This window comes from Ranitomeya variabilis, chromosome 4, assembly GCF_051348905.1.
Source record: "Ranitomeya variabilis isolate aRanVar5 chromosome 4, aRanVar5.hap1, whole genome shotgun sequence".
In the NCBI taxonomy this organism is placed as follows: domain Eukaryota; kingdom Metazoa; phylum Chordata; class Amphibia; order Anura; family Dendrobatidae; genus Ranitomeya; species Ranitomeya variabilis.
Genome location: NC_135235.1, coordinates 8,577,428 through 8,599,116, shown reverse-complemented (window position 1 = coordinate 8,599,116; position 21,689 = coordinate 8,577,428). Strand labels below are relative to the sequence as shown.

At 48.3% G+C, this 21,689-nt stretch overlaps 1 protein-coding gene across 2 annotated transcripts in view; it reads left to right on the top strand.

Annotated features, from left to right (window-relative positions):
* The first annotated feature begins 2,568 nt into the window (after positions 1-2,568).
* The window catches only part of LOC143769416 (pancreatic lipase-related protein 2-like), a 33,049-nt gene continuing 13,928 nt past the window's right edge, over positions 2,569-21,689 (top strand). The window contains exon 1 of one of the 2 annotated variants that reach the window (XM_077257913.1): positions 2,569-2,745. The gene's annotated coding sequence lies outside the window, so the exon portion shown is untranslated. Of the gene's footprint in view, positions 2,746-13,609; positions 13,759-21,689 lie in introns of those variants that run through there. The other variant, XM_077257914.1, reaches the window with a different exon arrangement.

Genomic DNA, 21,689 nt, shown 5'->3' with positions numbered 1-21,689 from the left:
CACCAGTATACGGACCACCAGTATATGGACCACCAGTACACAGACCACCAATATATGGACCATCAGTATACGGACCACCAGTATACGGGCCACCAGTATATGGACCAACAGTAAATGGACCACCAGTATATGGACCACCAGTATACGGACCACCAGTATACGGACCATCAGTATATGGACCACGAGTATATGGACCATCAGTATACGGACCATCAGTATACGGACCACCAGTATATTGACCACCAGTATGGCATGCGATTCTTACGGACACATTACCATTCTGTACCATAGAAACTATAAATGGTTCTGAAAATGATTAATATCTGCAGAGAAGAATTGACTGCAGCCGGAGGACAAGTGAGGAGTAGTGATGAGCGAATATACTCGTTACTTGAGATTTCCCAGCATGCTCAGGTGACCTCCGAGTATTTTTTAGTGCTCGGAGATTTAGTTTTCCTCAGCTGAATGATTTACATCTGTTAGCCAGCATAAGTACATGTGGAGGTTGCCTGGTTGCTAGGGAATCCCCACGTGTACTTATGTTGGCTAACAGATGTAAATCATTCAGCTGCGGCGATGAAAACTAAATCTCCGAGCACTAAAAAATACTCGGAGGACCCCCGAGCATGCTGGGAAATCTCCAGTAACGAGTATATTCGCTCATCACCAGTGAGGAGAAATTGTCCCGTTACTGGATGAGAATGGAGATTATTTATCCGCCAGTGTGAACGAGGCCGGTGACTACATGAGGATCCTATACATAGACTGTGTTACTTACCTTGCAGAGATGGAGCGTCTCCACAAGATAAATAGACATGCTGCAGTCTAGAAAGACGAGCCGCATGTCCAGTTACACATGGACGCCAGAGGCATCCGTCAATTCATAGTAGAGATGGGGTCTCGTGAAATCCCATCCACTATGCTGTAACATCTGGACACAGTGTCCAATCCGCAGCAAATACTGAACGTGGAAACATACCCTGGGGGTAGCTCTGGAGGGTTGGATCATGTATCCACTGCCATTCCCGGGGTTCCAGAATGTCGTCCTGTTCCGTAGCCACAATTCAGAATTTACTTCAGTAATTGTAGCCAAAAGAACAGGAGAGGAAAAGTCTGATAGAAACTCGTCACCACTTCTACGAATACTGATGTAAAATACTGACCAACTACTGACCGTGTGAATGCGGTCTTAGGCCATGTGCACACGTTCAGGATTTTTAGCGTTTTTTTCGCGTTTTTTCGCTATAAAAACGTGATAAAAACGCGAAAAAAACGCTAACATATGCCTCCTATTATTTACAAGGTATTCCGCATTTTTTGTGCAAATGTTGCGATTTTTTCCGCGAAAAAATCGCATAGCGGAAAAAAAAGCAACATGTTCATTAAAAATGCGGAATTGCGGGGATTCCGCACACCTAGGGGTCCATTGATCTGCTTACTTCCCGCACGGGGCTGTGCACACCATGCGGGAAGTAAGCAGATTATGTGCGGTTGGTACCCAGGGTGGAGGAGAGGAAACTCTCCTCCACGCACTGGGCACCATATAAGTGGTCAAAAAATAAGAAATAAAATAAAAAACAGTCCTATACTCACCCTCGATGTCCAGCGCAGTGTTCCCGCCTCTGTGCTGCACGCTGGCTGGTTCCTGTAGCTGGTGTGCGGAGAAGGACCTTGCCGAATGACGTCACTGTCCTGTGATTGGTCGAGACCGCTCACGTGACCGTGACGTCATGGAAGGCCCTGCCTTCAGCTATAGGAATGGACGCCGGTGAGGAGATCTGATGTCTGCGGGTGAGTATAAGCATTTTTTTTTATTTTTTTTATTATTTTTAAACGTTCTATCTTTTACTATAGATGCTGCAAAAGCAGCATCTATAGTAACAAGTTGGTCACACTTGTCAAACAGTATGTTTGACAAGTGTGACCAACTTGTCAGTCAGTTTTCCAAGCGATGCTACAGATCGCTTGGAAAACTTTAGCATTCTGCAAGCTAATTACGCTTGCAGAATGTAAAAAAAACGCAAAAAAAACGGAAAAAAAACGCAAAAAAAAAAAATGCGGATTTCTTGCAGAAAATTTCCGGTTTTCTTCAGGAAATTTCTGCAAGAAATCCTGAACGTGTGCACATACCCTTAGGGTATGTGCACATGTTGCGGAAAGGTGTGCGGATTTTTCTGCACTGATTTTGGTAAATCCGCAGGAAATCTGCACTGCGGATTTACTGCAGAATTACCGCGGATTTACTGTGATTTTTTTGTGGATTTTGTGCGGATTCCTATTGAGGAGCAGGTGTAAACCGCTGCGGAATCCGCACAAAGAATTGACATGCTGCAGAATAAACAATGCAGCGTTTCCGCGTGTTTTTTCTGCAGCATGTGCACTGCGGACTTTGTTTTCCATAGGTTTACATGGTGCTGTACACTCAGGGCAAACAGCTGCAGATCCACAACAGCCAATCAGCTGCGGATCCGCAGCAAAATCCGCAGCGTGTGCACATAGCCTTAGTATTTTTACACACATGGCCCCCGTCCTCCATATTGGTCAGCAACGCCACCTGGCCTCAAGTGTAACATCTGAAGGCACCACAAATGGTTAATATGATGAGTGGTCAGAACAGGTGAGAGGAATCAGCTCCACCCGCAGAGCAGGGACTTACACTCAGGACCTGAGAGAGGAGCAGACGCCTCATGAGGATGATGGAGCTGCCATGGGGCTTAGTGGTCGGCATGATGGTGGCTGTCAGGGGTGAGTGGCTCCATACAGGCTGTATAGTCTCATGTCCATCACACGGCAGAAGCTTCTCTGTAAGATCTCCATTACTGAGCAAAAGCCTGAATGGCTGGAAATGCTAATCCTACAGAGATGTGACATGTCTTTATATCCCAGTGCTGCACTCACTATTCTGCTGGTGCAGTCACTGTGTACATACATTACTGATCCTGAGTTACATCCTGTATTATACTCCAGAGCTGCACTCACTATTCTGCTGGTGCAGTTGTAATGACCAGAGGTCCGAATAAGATCCAGTGAGTCACAAACCAAGACTAAGGCAGAAATCTCCAAACGGTATTTACTCAAAGGCAAAATAATAAAGGTAATATGGAGAATATTAAAGTAGATGCACCCCAAAGATACACCAGCTCAGCATCAGCTGAAATCACTGTGCCACTCCAAGGTCTCCTGAGAACTGTATGCTACAAAAGACTAGTAAGAAATTTACCTAACAAGGAAACTAAAACAGGAACAAGTGTAAATTGATTGTAATGTTATAAAGGGAGTCCCTGGAACGGCACACTGAGTATAACTTACACAACTCTAATATTAGATACACCTCTAAAGTAACAATTAAACACTCTGCGCAGGGATACCCGGGTATCTATGACTATTGGTACCGTATCCTGAGATAGATCTCCTCTCAGGTAAGAATCCGCACAGGCTACAGCCAGTCTATATCTTCAGCGCCAATAAGTTACAGCAAGCTCCTCTTGTCTGATCGGCGGATGCCGAGCCCAAACGCCGGGGACTTAGTTAGTGGCCTCACGATATTGTCTCTTCTTCTGTAGCTCCTAGGAATGCTTCCACGACAACCCGTCAGTCTCTGTATCAGCAATCGGTCAGACTTGTTTCTCCAATCAATGCACAGGGAATCACAGACTCTCAAACACGTAGTGGGTCTTTAGTCAAGTCTCAGTCTTTTTAGATAATGGATTAGCTCTTCTTCAGAATACGCTGGCAACGAAGTCTCTCAAAGGTTAACAAAAGATTGGCTCTTCTCCAGGGGAACGTTAGCAAGACTAAGTCTCTCCACAGCTTCTTTTCTCTACACACTCGCAGTAAAGTCCACACACTGACTCCTTGCAATATCACCGCAGCTTCTGTCTTCTCTTCCCGCACTTTTTCTCTCACTTCCTTGTTTCATTTTTACACAGAAGACACCAGACCCCACCCACCAGCCCAGATTGTCTCCGGGATTCTGGCAGTATCAGAATTTGTCCCTTGCTGCAGCAGGCAGAAACCACAGGGTCCTAGTGCTCTCTCAGTGTGACTACAGTTCACCCTCTTACATGCCACCCCACTAGAGGTTGGCGTCCTCGACACACCTTCCCACTCAAATTCATCCTGAGCATATCGCTGAGGCGGTATTCCTGCCGTAGATCGTGTAGTTCTCCTGAGTCCTACATCAACAGGTGCAACCCTAGAGGGAGCTAAAGTCTCTTCCGTGATCGTGTTAGTGGGCGCAAGTGGAGTTGCCTCCTTCCGCGGCTCGATGTTCCGCGATACAGCGTCAGGACCAAGCAGTTGACCTGATGCGCTCTCCTCAACAGCATCCGCCACATTCTCAACATTCTCATCACACGAGGCAAGATTGGTCACAGGGGGCAAATAAGCAGGCGCAGGAATAAGCACACCATCAAACTCAAGATCATTCAGAGTTCCCGCCCCTTGGGACATGGCCTCTGGCTCTGGGGGAATAGGCGCCGAATCTTCAAACCAGCACCGTTGTAGCATGTTACGGTGCAAATTACGGGTTGGCCCCCCTGTCCCCACCGGTTCAACTTCGTACACTGGAATCTCAGGATTCACTTGTTTTTTTATCAGATACGGTATCGCCTCCCATCGGTCACTCAGCTTTCCTGACCGTCGCTTTGTCCTCACCAACACTCTGTCTCCCGGAGAGAACAATTCTGTTTGCACGGGTCGCGTGTCCCTATGAACCACCTGGCGAAGACGGTCGCCCACCACCTGATGCACCACCCTTAACCGTCGCCGATGTTCTCGTACCCACTCGGATGCAGTCCGGGGGGGGACGGAGGAGGGATCTGGCATGTTCAAATCCTCAATGTCTCGGCCAGGTCTACCAAACATTAACATGTGTGGCGAGTAACCAGTAGTACTGTGCACCCTGTTATTGTAAGCCCACATCAATTCGGGGAGATACTCAGGCCAGCATGTCTGTTGCTGACTCTCTAAGGACCGCAACATTTGCAACAAGGTCCGATTAAAACGCTCACATGCCCCGTTACCCTGAGGGTGGTAAGGCGTTGTTCTCGACTGCTCGATACCATAGAGCTGGTGCAACTCTTTCATCAGCGTCCCCTGAAAGCAGGCCCCTTGATCTGAATGTATTCTCTGCGGACACCCGAACACTTGGAAGAAATGTCGGCACACTGCCTCAGCCGCCGACTTGGCCGTCTGATCTCTTGTCGGCACCGCTACAGCATACTTGGTAAAGTGATCTGTCATCACCAGGCAATAGGAGTACCCTGACGTAGAGTACCCTATCAACACGTAGTCAATCATGAGTAGCTCCAGCGGAGCTGAAGTTTTAATAGATTGTGTGGGAGCCCGCTGCTCAGGGCTTTTATTGAGCCCACAAATTCGGCACTGCCGACACGCGTCGGCCACCATCCCTCCCAACTCAGGGCAGTAGAGGACTCGCTGCAACCACTGGAGTGTCTTTTCACTTCACACCAAAATGGGCCCCCTTCTCATGCGCCTCACGAGCGACCACTGGACCCATCCCCACAGGGATTATCAGTTGGTACCGATGCTGCAGCTCCGATGGCAGGTACACCTTACGATACAAAAGACCTTGTTCCACACACAATTTATCCCATTGTCGAAGGAGTTTCATTCCTTCCATGGACAACTGAGCCTTGTCCTCTGCACTGGGCCAGGCCTTGTTTTGTACCCAACGGCGCACAAGTGCAACATCCGGACACTCATCCTGGACTCTTATCCAATCTGAGGATGTTTTACCCAGGACACAGGGCATCCCGGTGGCCACCCCACTTGAGTGTACCACACTTTGGAAGATAGGTATCTGCCCCAAAACTGGAGTTTCAGTGTCCTCCAGTTGTTCGTCAACATCTTCCCCTGATGACCCAAGGGGCACTCTTGACAATGCATCTGCATTGCCGTTTTCTCGACCAGAACGAAATTTAATGCGGTAATTGAACTTGGCTAGTCTGGCGACCCACCGCTGCTCCAACGCCCCAAGTTTTGCATTCTCTAAGTGAGCTAGCGGGTTGTTATCTGTCATGACTAGCACCTCCGCTCCTGTTAGATACTCGGCAAAGCGTTCTGTCATTGCCCACACCAGGGCCAGCAATTCCAGCCGGAATGAGCTGTAGTTAGCCGGATTTCGCTCGGAGTCTCTTAAAGATCTGCTACCATAAGAAATCACTCGCTCTCGGCCGTCCTGCACCTGTGCTAGCACTGCCCCCAACCCATGAAGACTACCATCGGTATACAACAAAAAAGGGGTGTCAAACCGGGCGTAGGCCAGCAATGGGGCACTCGTTAGGGCGGTTTTCACTTCATCAAATGCCTTTTTCTGTAGGGGCCCCCATGGGATGGGGCGATTTCGAGGACCCAGCGCTGTCCCTCTCAAAAGTTCATTCAAGGGACTCACCACTTGTGAGAATTTAGGCACAAACTGCCGATAGTATCCTGCTAGACCCAGGAAGGCCCGCACTTCTCGCAAGTCACAAGGAGGTGGCCACTCTTGTACCGCCTTGATCTTACTGTCTAAAGGTAGTACCCCGTCCGGGGTCACCAGATGCCCCAAATATTCAATCTGGTTTCGTAACAGTTGACATTTTTTTGGCTTTATTTTCAGGCCGTAGCTCTTGAGCCGCCGGAGAACTTGACGCAGCTTCTCCAGATGATCTTCAAATGAGGTTCCGAACACCACAATGTCATCTAGATATATCAAGACTGATTCAAAATTTAGATCGCCCAAGCAATGTTCCATCAGGCGTTGGAAGGTTCCCGGGGCGGTAGCGAGGCCAAAGGGCATCCGGTTGAACTCGAAGAGCCCCATTGGCAAGACAAACGCCGTCTTGGCCCGATCTTTTTCAGCCATTGGGACCTGCCAGTACCCGCTTGCCAAATCCAACGTTGAGAAATACTTGGCCCGACCCAGGGCCGACAGGGATTCTTCAATACGGGGTAAAGGATATGCGTCCCGTACGGTGTGGGCGTTCAATTTTCGATAGTCCACACAAAATCGGAGTGTCCCATCCTTCTTGCGGACCAAGACTACAGGAGCCGCCCAGGGACTCCGGCTCTCTCGGATCACTTGGTTGTCCAACATACTGGCCACCATGCTCTTCACCTCTTGATAAAGCGCTGGAGGAATTTGCCGATATCTTTCTCTAATGGGTGGAGTATCCCCCGTTGGAATCTCATGCTCAATCATCTGGGTACACCCGAAATCCTCTCCATGTCGGGAAAAGGTCTCTTGATGTTCCCACAAAACTCTCTCCAACTGCTCCAACTGCGCGGGAGTCAGCTTCTCCCGATCCACTCGCATCTGTTCCATGATCACATGACCATTCCATTCCTCCGTAGGAGGCTCAGCCCGGCCTACCTCGACCGCAAAGGTCCAGGATGACTGTTGGTCTGGTCGCAGTTCGAATCCAGCATTTTCCGGCACCTTTTCTGCCGGCACGAACAGTTCAGCCAGTATGGTTCCAGCAGGAATTGCAACAGCTTCATCTAAAACATTGATGCATCGGACCGGCACTCGTCCATTCTTCACAATCGCCAGAGACCGGGCCACATGTACCTTGGCGAATGAGGAACCCTCTCGGACGGGCTCAAGTAGCACTTCAAGCCCATTCAATCTCTGTGCAGCTCCCACAGGCAGCATTAAGAGTTCCTCTTGTCTTGGTCCCAGCAGGATCGGGGCCCTCGATGGCACTCGGACCCGGCCCACCCGGCCGCCTGGGACCGCACTTTTCAGCAAGTCGCAACTCAGCACTAGACGGTGTAGAATTCTCTGTGTGGGTCGGTGTCTTGTCGCACGGGCCCAGTATCGGGGTCCTTCACTGGCATACATCTGGTGATTCAAGTCTCGCAGCACGTTCATTCCGAGCGTCACTTCCATCCCTCTTCTAGGGGGGTGATCCACCAGTACTACCCCTTTCTGCCCCAGCTCTTGACCAAACATTTTTAGTTGCATCCACACGATTCCCTTGACTGACAGTTGACCATTATTTGCGGCGGTCAGTCGTATCACTCGGCCATCCTCTGGAATCACTAGTCGACTGAAGTATCTCTCATATATTTCTAGTGGCATTATAGTACATTCGGATCCCGTGTCAACCAAGCACCTCATCTTCCGCCCTTCAAATTCTGCTTCTATCACTGGACTACATGCAAACAAATCTTGCTCATTCCGTCGAGGGCTTTGTGTGAGTGGGGCCGCTGCTGCTTGCCCTCTCATGGCAGCGGCCGGAAGTTTAAAGCTGGCGACGGAGTTTCTGGGGCTGCAAGCGTCCGGCAGTAATGAGAGATGTGTCCCTGGCGTCCACACTTCCAGCAGGTGATTGCTCCTCGTGGACGAGGGCTTGACTCATTCTGATAGGACGACCTGGCCGTCCGTGGGGTCACCGTTCCAGGGGGTGGGGCAGGAGTCCCCCGTGAGGGGGTAGAGGCGGGATCAACTGTCAGTTGAGACAATTTCAGCCTCAACTCCTTCACCTCAGCACGCAAAGCTTGTACCACGCTCACCAGCCCCTCTCCCCCTGACCCTGATGACCCACCTTCTTCCAGCTGGGCACTGTTCACTGACCCCTCGGGCACATGGGCAGATTTCTCTTCCCTTTCCACTGCAGCTCGGTAAATCTGCCAGAAGGATAATTCTGGTGCAGCCCGGGCCATTTCCAACAATTTGTCCCGGAGAAGTCTATTAGCTAAACCGGTGATGAATTGATCCCGGAGCAAGCGGTCTACCTCCCGGAACGCTCCCATGGCCCCCTGGTCTAGTCGCTGCATCTCATTCAGCGTCTCTTGCAAGATATTAGAGTACTGCATCAGGGACTCACACTCTCTCTGGGGGCGATTAAAGAATAGGGACCGAAGCTGGGCCACACGCGCTCGGCCCCCCAAACTCCCCTCTAACAGTTCCAAAATCTTTTCTAACGTATCCCTCTCTGATTCTGGACGCACCATCACCATACGTCTAATATCGCCCTCCAGTGCATTTAATGCCAGCTCAGCGCGTAACGCGGGGGTCAAATTACACATGCGCAGAATACTCCGGATTCTCTCAGCCCAATCTTGCAACGCCATATTGCGCCCGTCGTATTTCGGCATGTGCTGAAGTAAAGCTCCTACAGGCACATACCCTCCCGAAATCGCTGCGGCTGCCAGGGGAACCCCAACCCTCGAGGAGGATGCGGATACAGCGGGGTCATTTCTACCCTCGCCCTCGTCCATGACAAACACTGGATCCTGCCGACTACGCCAAAAATGTAATGACCAGAGGTCCGAATAAGATCCAGTGAGTCACAAACCAAGACTAAGGCAGAAATCTCCAAACGGTATTTACTCAAAGGCAAAATAATAAAGGTAATATGGAGAATATTAAAGTAGATGCACCCCAAAGATACACCAGCTCAGCAGCAGCTGAAATCACTGTGCCACTCCAAGGTCTCCTGAGAACTGTATGCTACAAAAGACTAGTAAGAAATTTACCTAACAAGGAAACTAAAACAGGAACAAGTGTAAATTGATTGTAATGTTATAAAGGGAGTCCCTGGAACGGCACACTGAGTATAACTTACACAACTCTAATATTAGATACACCTCTAAAGTAACAATTAAACACTCTGCGCAGGGATACCCGGGTATCTATGACTATTGGTACCGTATCCTGAGATAGATCTCCTCTCAGGTAAGAATCCGCACAGGCTGCAGCCAGTCTATATCTTCAGCGCCAATAAGTTACAGCAAGCTCCTCTTGTCTGATCGGCGGATGCCGAGCCCAAACGCCGGGGACTTAGTTAGTGGCCTCACGATATTGTCTCTTCTTCTGTAGCTCCTAGGAATGCTTCCACGACAACCCGTCAGTCTCTGTATCAGCAATCGGTCAGACTTGTTTCTCCAATCAATGCACAGGGAATCACAGACTCTCAAACACGTAGTGGGTCTTTAGTCAAGTCTCAGTCTTTTTAGATAATGGATTAGCTCTTCTTCAGAATACGCTGGCAACGAAGTCTCTCAAAGGTTAACAAAAGATTGGCTCTTCTCCAGGGGAACGTTAGCAAGACTAAGTCTCTCCACAGCTTCTTTTCTCTACACACTCGCAGTAAAGTCCACACACTGACTCCTTGCAATATCACCGCAGCTTCTGTCTTCTCTTCCCGCACTTTTTCTCTCACTTCCTTGTTTCATTTTTACACAGAAGACACCAGACCCCACCCACCAGCCCAGATTGTCTCCGGGATTCTGGCAGTATCAGAATTTGTCCCTTGCTGCAGCAGGCAGAAACCACAGGGTCCTAGTGCTCTCTGTGTGACTACAGTTCACCCTCTTACACAGTCACTGTGTACATACATTACATTACTGATCCTGAGTTACATCCTGTATTATACTCCAGAGCTGCACTCACTATTCTGCTGGTGCAGTCACTGTGTACATTACATTACTGATCCTGAGTTACATCCTGTATTATACCGCAGAGCTGGACTCACTATTCTGCTGGTGCAGTCACTGTGTACATACATACATTACTGATCCTGAGTTACCTCCTGTATTATACTCCAGAGCTGCACTCACTATTCTGCTGGTGCAGTCACTGTGTACATATATTACATTACTGATCCTGAGTTACATCCTGTATTATACCCCAGAGCTGCACTCACTATTCTGCTGGTGCAGTCACTGTGTACATACATTACATTACTGATCCTGAGTTACATCCTGTATTATACCCCAGAGCTGCACTCACTATTCTGCTGGTGCAGTCACCGTGTACATATATTACATTACTGATCCTGAGTTACCTCCTGTATTATATCCCAGAGCTGCACTCACTATTCTGCTGGTGCAGTCACTGTGTACATACATTACATTACTGATCCTGAGTTACCTCCTGTATTATACTCCAGAGCTGCACTCACTATTCTGCTGGTGCAGTCACTGTGTACATACATTACATTACTGATCCTGAGTTACCTCCTGTATTATACTCCAGAGCTGCACTCACTATTCTGCTGGTGCAGTCACTGTGTACATACATTACATTACTGATCCTGAGTTACCTCCTGTATTACACTCCAGAGCTGCACTCACTATTCTGCTGGTGCAGTCACTGTGTACATACATTACTGATCCTGAGTTACATCCTGTATTATACTCCAGAGCTGCACTCACTATTCTGCTGGTGCAGTCACTGTGTACATACATTACTGATCCTGAGTTACATCCTGTATTATACCCCAGAGCTGCACTCACTATTCTTCTGGTGCAGTCACTGTGTACATACATTACATTACTGATCCTGAGTTACATGCTGTATTATACCCCAGAGCTGCACTCACTATTCTGCTGGTGCAGTCACTGTGTACATACATTACATTACTGATCCTGAGTTACCTCCTGTATTATACTCCAGAGCTGCACTCACTATTCTGCTGGTGCAGTCACTGTGTACATACATACATTACTGATCCTGAGTTACATCCTGTATTATACTCCAGAGCTGCACTCACTATTCTGCTGGTGCAGTCACTGTGTACATACATTACATTACTGATCCTGAGTTACATCCTGTATTATACCCCAGAGCTGCACTCACTATTCTGCTGGTGCAGTCACTGTGTACATATATTACATTACTGATCCAGAGTTACATCCTGTATTATACCCCAGAGCTGCACTCACTATTCTGCTGGTGCAGTCACTGTGTACATATATTACATTACTGATCCTGAGTTACATCCTGTATTATACTCCAGAGCTGCACTCACTATTCTGCTGGTGCAGTCACTGTGTACATACATTACATTACTGATCCTGAGATACATCCTGTATTATACCGCAGAGCTGGACTCACTATTCTGCTGGTGCAGTCACTGTGTACATACATACATTACTGATCCTGAGTTACCTCCTGTATTATACTCCAGAGCTGCACTCACTATTCTGCTGGTGCAGTCACTGTGTACATATATTACATTACTGATCCTGAGTTACATCCTGTATTATACCCCAGAGCTGCACTCACTATTCTGCTGGTGCAGTCACTGTGTACATACATTACATTACTGATCCTGAGTTACATCCTGTATTATACCCCAGAGCTGCACTCACTATTCTGCTGGTGCAGTCACTGTGTACATACATTACATTACTGATCCTGAGTTACATCCTGTATTATACCCCTGAGCTGCACTCACTATTCTGCTGGTGCAGTCACTGTGTACATACATTACATTACTGATCCTGAGTTACATCCTGTATTCTACTCCAGAGCTGCACTCACTATTCTGCTGGTGCAGTCACTGTGTACATACATTACATTACTGATGCTGAGTTACCTCCTGTATTATACCCCAGAGCTGCACTCACTATTCTGCTGGTGCAGTCACCGTGTACATATATTACATTACTGATCCTGAGTTACCTCCTGTATTATACCCCAGAGCTGCACTCACTATTCTGCTGGTATTATATCCCAGAGCTGCACTCACTATTCTGCTGGTGCAGTCACTGTGTACATACATTACATTACTGATCCTGAGTTACCTCCTGTATTATACTCCAGAGCTGCACTCACTATTCTGCTGGTGCAGTCACTGTGTACATACATTACATTACTGATCCTGAGTTACCTCCTGTATTATACTCCAGAGCTGCACTCACTATTCTGCTGGTGCAGTCACTGTGTACATACATTACTGATCCTGAGTTACATCCTGTATTATACTCCAGAGCTGCACTCACTATTCTGCTGGTGCAGTCACTGTGTACATACATTACTGATCCTGAGTTACATCCTGTATTATACCCCAGAGCTGCACTCACTATTCTTCTGGTGCAGTCACTGTGTACATACATTACATTACTGATCCTGAGTTACCACCTGTATTATACCCCAGAGCTGCACTCACTATTCTTCTGGTGCAGTCACTGTGTACATACATTACATTACTGATCCTGAGTTACCTCCTGTATTATACTCCAGAGCTGCACTCACTATTCTGCTGGTGCAGTCACTGTGTACATACATTACTGATCCTGAGTTACATCCCGTATTATACTCCAGAGCTGCACTCACTATTCTGCTGGTGCAGTCACTGTGTACATACATTACATTACTGATCCTGAGTTACATCCTGTATTATACCCCAGAGCTGCACTCACTATTCTGCTGGTGCAGTCACTGTGTACATACATTACATTACTGATCCTGAGTTACCTCCTGTATTATACTCCAGAGCTGCACTCACTATTCTGCTGGTGCAGTCACTGTGTACATACATTACATTACTGATCCTGAGTTACCTCCTGTATTATACTCCAGAGCTGCGCTCGCTATGTATGCACACATATTGCGGTATGCTTTTCTCATTACACAGATCTGAATGGAACTTTAGCGTAAAGATGAAATGGTTTTTGCTCTGAACCTGTCACTAATGTCTTCCCGAGTGCGGTGCAGGTTGCTTTGTGGAGGAGTTTTTCTTTTCCTAGGGGGCCGCCCTGTGATTGACGCCTGTGGTCCGGTACCAGGTGGTCTCCTGCTTTCTTCCTGTGTCCTCTTGCTCAGTTAATGGTGGTGGTGTCATGTTGGTTCCTTCTGTCCCTCCAGCTGGAGAGGTCTGCTATGACCGGCTGGGATGTTTCTCGGATGCCCCTCCATACTCCCCCACCCCGGAGAGGCCCATCAGCAGACTTCCATGGCTGCCAGAAGTAATCAACACCCGGTTCCTTCTGTTCACTAGAGAGACCCCCAAACACTTCCAAGTAAGCGCAGGTTTATTGGTGGGTATGTGGAGGGTCCTAGTAGGGGATGATGATTGTCTTCATTGGTCAGAGGGCACAATCCTGCAGGATTCTCTTCAAGCATGATGTAGTAATGTCGCTGGATCCAAGGACTATACGGATGCCCCATATGTGTGGAGGTGGCGGTGTTCGTACCCATGCCCCTCATCCAGGGGTTACTGAATACGAGGCTATATCTGCTGTCTGGAGTTTTTGGGGGCTGATAGAAGGGGTCTTGTACCATCAGAGCCCATGCATCCCCCTGATAAAGAACCAGGATCTCTGGTGCTACATAGGTCAATGTATGGCAGCTGGTGGTGTGCCCACAGCTCTGTAGTGTGGTGCCAGAGGGCCCGGTGTGCTGTCTCATTTATTATTGTTAATAATTATTATTATTTATTATTCCTTTTATAGCACCATTTATTCCGTGGCGCTTTACATGTGAACGGGGCAAATATAGACAAGTACAATAAACATGAGTAAAACAAGGCACTAACAGGTACAGAAGGAGAGAGGACCCTGCCCGCGAGGGCTCACAGTCTGCAGGGGATGTGTGAGGATACAGGAGGAGAGAGGACCCTGCCCGCGAGGGCTCACAGTCTGCAGGGGATGTGTGAGGATACAGGAGGAGAGAGGACCCTGCCCGCGAGGGCTCACAATCTACAAGGGATGGGTGAGGATACAGGAGGAGAGAGGACCCTGCCCGCGAGGGCTCACAGTCTACAAGGGATGGGTGAGGATACAGGAGGAGAGAGGACCCTGCCCGCGAGGGCTCACAGTCTGCAGGGGATGTGTGAGGATACAGGAGGAGAGAGGACCCTGCCCGCGAGGGCTCACAATCTACAGGGGATGTGTGAGGATACAGGAGGAGAGAGGACCCTGCCCGCGAGGGCTCACAATCTACAAGGGATGGGTGAGGATACAGGAAGAGAGAGGACCCTGCCCGCGAGGGCTCACAGTCTGCAGGGGATGTGTGAGGATACAGGAGGAGAGAGGACCCTGCCCGCGAGGGCTCACAATCTACAAGGGATGGGTGAGGATACAGGAGGAGAGAGGACCCTGCCCGCGAGGGCTCACAGTCTGCAGGGGATGTGTGAGGATACAGGAGGAGAGAGGACCCTGCCCGCGAGGGCTCACAATCTACAAGGGATGGATGAGGATACAGGAGGAGAGAGGACCCTGCCCGCGAGGGCTCACAATCTACAAGGGATGGGTGAGGATACAGGAGGAGAGAGGACCCTGCCCGCGAGGGCTCACAATCTACAGGGGATGGGTGAGGATACAGGAGGAGAGAGGACCCTGCCCGCGAGGGCTCACAATCTACAAGGGATGGATGAGGATACAGGGGAGAGAGGACCCTGCCCACGAGGGCTCACAATCTACAAGGGATGGATGAGGATACAGGGGAGAGAGGACCCTGCCCGCGAGGGCTCACAATCTACAAGGGATGGGTGAGGATACAGGGGAGAGAGGACCCTGCCCGCGAGGGCTCACAATCTACAAGGGATGGGTGAGGATACAGGAGGAGAGAGGACCCTGCCCGCGAGGGCTCACAGTCTGCAGGGGATGTGTGAGGATACAGGAGGAGAGAGGACCCTGCCCGCGAGGGCTCACAATCTATAAGGGATGGGTGAGGATACAGAAGGAGAGAGGACCCTGCCCGCGAGGGCTCACAATCTACAAGGGATGGCTGAGGATACAGGAGGAGAGAGGACCCTGCCCGCGAGGGCTCACAGTCTGCAGGGGATGTGTGAGGATACAGGAGGAGAGGGTAGAGCTGGGGATCACTGCAGGTTGTAGGCTTGTCGGAAGAGGTAGGTCTTCAGGTTTCTTTTGAAGGTTTCTGTGGTAGGCGAGAGCCTGATGTGTTGGAGTAGAGAATTCCAGAGTATGGGGGAAGAACGGGAGAAGTCTTGGATGCGGTTGTGGGAGGAAGAGATAAGAGGGGAGTAGAGAAGGAGATCATGAGACGATCGACGGTTGCGTGTAGGTAAGTACCGGGAGATCATTTCACAGATGTATGGAGGAGTCAGGTTGTGAATGGCTTTGTAGGTCATTGTTAGTGTTTTGAACTGTAGCCTCTGGACAATAGGAAGCCAGGGAAGGGCCTGGCAGAGAGGAGAGGCTGGGGAGGTGGATTAGTCGGGCAGCAGAGGATGTAGGATGGATTGGAGTGGTGCCTGAGTGCTATAGAGGAGGCCAGAGAGTAGGAGGTTGCAGTAGTTGAGGCGGTAGATAAGGGCATGTACTAGTGTTTTTGTGGTTTCATGGTCAAGGAATGCACGGATCCGGGGAAATGTTTTTTAGTTGGAATCGGCAAGAGGAGGCAAGGGCTTGGATATGTGGCTTGAAAGAGAGGGCAGAGTCAAGGATTACCCCGAGGCACCGAGCGTGCGGGACCGGGGAAGTGAACAGTCATTGACATTGATGGATAGGTCGGGTGGAGGGGTAGAGTGAGATGGGGGAAAGATGAATTATGTTTTGTCCATGTTCAGGTCTAGAAAACGAGCAGAAAAGAAGGATGAAATAGTGTTAAATATGCTTATTTTGCACATTTATTTAATCAAGACTATTCACCAGGTGTATTACTCTTAACCCCTTCATGACCCAGCCTATTTTGGCCATAATGACCTTGCCGTTTTTTGCAATTCTGACCAGTGTCCCTTTATGAGGTAATAACTCAGGAACACTTCAACGGATCCTAGCGATTCTGAGATTGTTTTTTCGTGACATATTGGGCTTCATGTTAGTGGTAAATTTAGGTCGATAATTTCTGAGTTTATTTGTGAAAAAAAAACGGAAATTTGGCGAAAATTTTGAAAATTTCGCAATTTTCAAATTTTGAATTTTTATTCTGTTAAACCAGAGAGTTATGTGACACAAAATAGTTAATAAATAATCTTTCCCACATGTCTACTTTACATCAGCACAATTTTGGAAACAATTTTTTTTTTTTTGCTAGGAAGTTATAAGGGTTAAAATTTGACCAGTGATTTCTCATTTTTACAACGAAATTTACAAAACCATTTTTTTTAGGGACCACCTCACATTTGAAGTCAATTTGAGGGTTCTATATGGCTGAAAATACCCAAAAGTGACACCATTCTAAAAACTGCACCCCTCAAGATGCTCAAAACCACATTCTAGAAGTTTATTAACCCTTCAGGTGCTTCACAGCAGCAGAAGCAACATGGAAGGAAAAAATGAACATTTAACTTTTTAGTCACAAAAATGATCTTTTAGCAACAATTTTATTTTCCCAAGGGTAAAAGGAGAAACTGGACCACGGACGTTGTTGTCCAATTTGTCCTGAGTACGCTGATACCTCATATGTGGGGGTAAACCACTGTTTGGGCGCAGGGCTCGGAAGGGAAGGAGCGCCATTTGACTTTTTGAATGAAAAATTGGCTCCAATCTTTAGCGGACACCATGTCGCGTTTGGAGAGCCCCCGTGTGCCTAAACATTGGAGCTCCCCCACAAGTGACCCCATTTTGGAAACTAGACCCCCCAAGGAACTTATCTAGAAGCATAGTGAGCACTTTAAACCCCCAGGTGCTTCACAAATTGATCCGTAAAAATGAAAAAGTACTTTTTTTCACAAAAAAATTATTTTAGCCTCAATTTTTTCATTTTCACATGGGCAACAGGATAAAATGGATCCTAAATTTTGTTGGGCAATTTCTCCTGAGTACACCGATACCTCATATGTGGGGGTAAACCACTGTTTGGGCACGGCAGGGCTCGGAAGGGAAGGAGCGCCATTTGGCTTTTTGAATGGAAAATTAGCTCCAATCATTAGCGGACACCATGTCGCGTTTGGAGAGCCCCTGTGTGCCTAAACATTGGAGCGCCCGCACAAGTGACCCCATTTTGGAAACTAGACCTCCCAAGGAACTAATCTAGATGTGTGGTGAGCACTTTGAACCCCCAAGTGCTTCACAGAAGTTTATAACGCAGAGCCATGAAAATAAAAAATAATTTTTCTTTTCTCAAAAATGATTTTTTAGCCCACAATTTTTTATTTTCCCAAGGGTAACAGGAGAAATTGGACCCCAAAAGTTGTTGTCCAGTTTCTCCTGAGTACGCTGATACCCCATATGTGGGGGTAAACCACTGTTTGGGCACACGTCAGGGCTCGGAAGGGGAGTAGTGACATTTGAAATGCAGACTTTGATGGAATGGTCTGCGGGCATCACGTTGCATTTGCAGAGCCCCTGATGTGCCTAAACAGTAGAAACACCCCACAAGTGACCCTATTTTGGAAACTAGACCCCCGAAGGATCTTATCTAGATGTGTGGTGAGCACTTTGAACCCCCAAGTGCTTCACAGAAGTTTAAAACGCAGAGCCGTGAAAATAAAAAATAATTGTTCTTTCCTCAAAAATTATGTTTTAGCAAGCAATTTTTTATTTTTGCAAGGGTAACAGGAGAAATTGGACCCCAACAGTTGTTGCCCAGTTTGTCCTGAGTACGCTGGTACCCCAAATGTGGGGGTAAACCACTGTTTGGGCGCACGTCGGGGCTTGGAAGGGAGGGAGCACCATTTGACTTTTTGAACGCAAGATTGGCTGGAATCAATGGTGGCGCCATGTTGCGTTTGGAGACCCCTGATGTGCCTAAACAGTGGAAACCCCTCAATTCTAACTTCAACACTAACCCCAACACACCCCTAATCCTAATCCCAACTGTAGCCATAACCCTAATCACAACCCTATCCCCAACACACCCCTAACCACAACCCTATCCCCAACACACCCCTAACCACAACCCTATCCCCAACACACCCCTAACCACAACCCTAACCGCAACACACCCGTAACCCTAATTCCAATCCTAACCCTAATCCCAACCGTAACCTGTTGTGAATTTGGTTTTTGGGCTCCCCCGGTGGTCACTGGTGGTACTGGACTTGTGTGCTTCACTTTCTCTGTTCACCTGTTTCCATCTGGATATGGGTGTATCCTATTTAGCCTTGCTGCTCAGTTATTCTAGTGCCGGCCATCAATGTAACCAGAGCCTTTCTGTTGCATGTTCCTGCTTCTAGACTACTATCAGCTAAGTTGGACTCTTAGTCCTAAGTTTGTTTTGCATTTTTGTTCCAGTTCACAGTTATGTTATTTTTCTGTAGCTGGAAGCTCTTGTGGGCCGAAATTACCACTCCGGTGTCATGAGTTGACACATGAGTCTTAAAGTAATTTCGGGATGGTATTTTAATAGGGTTTTCAGCTGACCGTGAAGTTCCCTATTGTATCTTCTTGCTATCTAGTAAGCGGACCTCGCTTTGCTGAACCTACCTTCATACTGCGTATGTCTTTTCCTCTGAACTCACCGTCAATATATGTGGGGGGCTTCTGTCTCCTTTTTGGGGGAATTTCCCTAGAGGTAAGCCAGGTCTGTCTTTTCCTCTATTAGGGTTAATTAGTCCTCCGGCTGGCGCTAGGCGTCTAGGGATAAAATGTAGGTACGCCACCCGGCCACTGTTAGTTGTGTGGTAGGTTTAGCTCACGGTCAGCTCGAGATTCCATCACCCAAGAGCTAGTCTGTTGTTTAAGTTCTCTGACGTTCCCTTGCCATTGGGAACCATGACAGTAACCCTAACCACAACTGTAACCCCAACACACCCCTAACCCTATCCGTAACCCTAACCACAAGCCTAATCTTAACTCTATTTCAAACCCTAATTCTAATTCCAACCCTAACTCTAATTCCAACCCTAACTCTAATTCCAACCCTAACCCTAAGGCTATGTGCCCACGTTGCGGATTCGTGTGAGATTTTTCCGCACGATTTTTGAAAAATCTGCAGGTAAAAGGCACTGCGTTTTTACCTGCGGATTTACAGCAGATTTCCAGTGTTTTTTTGTGCGGATTTTACCTGCGGATTCCTATTGAGGAACAGGTGTAAAACGCTGCGGAATCCGCACAAAGAATTGACATGCTGCGGAAAATACAACGCAGCGTTTCTGCATGGAATTTTCCGCACCATGGGCACAGCGGATTTGGTTTTCCATAGGTGTACATGGTACTGTAAACCTGATGGAAAACTGCTTCGAATCCGCTGCGGCCAATCCGCTGCGGATCCGCGGCCAATCCGCTGCGGATCCGCAGCCAAATCCGCACTGTGTGCACATGCCATAACCCTAACCCTACCCCTAACCCTACCCCTAGTTCTAACCCTAGTTCTAACCCTAACCCTAGTGGAAAAAGAAAAAAAAATATTTTCTTTATTTTATTATTGTCCCTACCTATGGGGGTGATAAAGGGGGGGTTTTATTTATTATTTTTTTTATTTTAATCGCTGCGATAGAACCTACCACAGCGATCAAAATGTACTTGTAATGAATCTGGGGGGGGGGGATCGGAGGACCGGGGGAGCGGACAAGAGGACCGGGGGAGCGGACAGGAGGGAGGAGGGGAGCGGACAGGAGATCGGGGCAGAAAGGACGACTGGGGGGGCGATCGGTGGTGGTGGGGGGGGGCAGATCGGGGTCTCCAGCCATGGCAGATGCTATTGCAGCATCGGCCATGGCTGGATTGTAATATTTCACCATTTTCATAGGTGAAATATTACAAATCGCTCTGTTTGGCTGTTTCACTTTCAACAGCCAATCAGAGCGATCGTAGCCACAGGGGGGTGAAGCCACCCCCCCCTGGGCTGAAGTACCACTCCCCCTGTCTCTGCAGATCGGGTGAAAATGGAGTTAACCCTTTCACCCGATCTGCAGGGACGCGATCTTTCCATGATGCCACATAGGCGTCACAGGTCGGATTGGCACCGACTTTCATGACGCCTACGTGGCGTCAAAGGTCGGGAAGGGGTTAAAGAAAAATGTCATGATATTCTCATGAAAAAGGTAGTGGTTTATTGAATTGTCCACAGAATAACCACATTGCAGTAAGACATAAAAATAGACAAAATAGTTACGAACAGATTGTCCATGTGTAGATATCAGCATTTGATACTCCGCTTTCTCGAAGTTTGAATGGTAAAAGCAGTCTGTCTGTGTGAAGTCTGAAGTTTGAAGGTCTTTATGGCTACTGCTGCCAGCTGTCCTTCCTTGTGACTTGTCAGATATCCATGGAGAATGATGTGAAGGCGGGAGGTGACAGTCCCACGTGAGAAAAGGCCCCACCACCCTCCTAAGAGGTGTTTATATATGGGTCTACAGACCACGTGTTACCCTGTATATGGAGTGGACTTATGCTCTGAGCTCCTATATACATAAATAGCTTTTGTAACGTCAGCAAGAAGCAATATGCTCGGTACAGGATTGAGATTCAATAATTAATATTTAACAAATAGCAGACAGACATTGTGGGATTTTGGTCAGTAAGGAAATGAGGTTGGGTCCAGATAGGTATGGATCGACCCTCAGACGCAGGGCAGCGGGGTACTCGGTACCGGGTCTCTCTCGGTTCTGGGGATGTCACGGTGGCCCGACCCGGTCCGTGGCCCTGCTAAGGGGTGCCCAATAAAAGGTGTAGGTGGTGTAGGTCACAGTAAATGACGAGGACACAGGGTTGCAGTCTCTTTACCTCTTTACTGAAGGCTTCGGCATCCGCAATCCAGAGCACTGCTAACAGGGCTGACTGAGACCGGCCGGTCCGAAGGCACATCCAGAGTTCCCTTTGCAGGTGGAAATCAGTGTCCTTCCTACTAGCGCCTGTGTGTTGTAGTACTTCCCTGCTGAGCACCACGGGATAGTCCTCACAACTGTCGTGTATGTCTGTTCTTTCTCTCCGTCCCCCAGATGATATGGATAGGATGCACCCGTATGACGGGGTAGGCCTGGAGTTATTTTATAGGGACCCTAGAGACGCCCCTCTCCCACAATTGCATCCGTTGTCTTCATTAGGTGTAAAGGTGAGACAGCCAACCTAGAGTTAACTGCCCTGCTGTAGTTCAAAGTAAT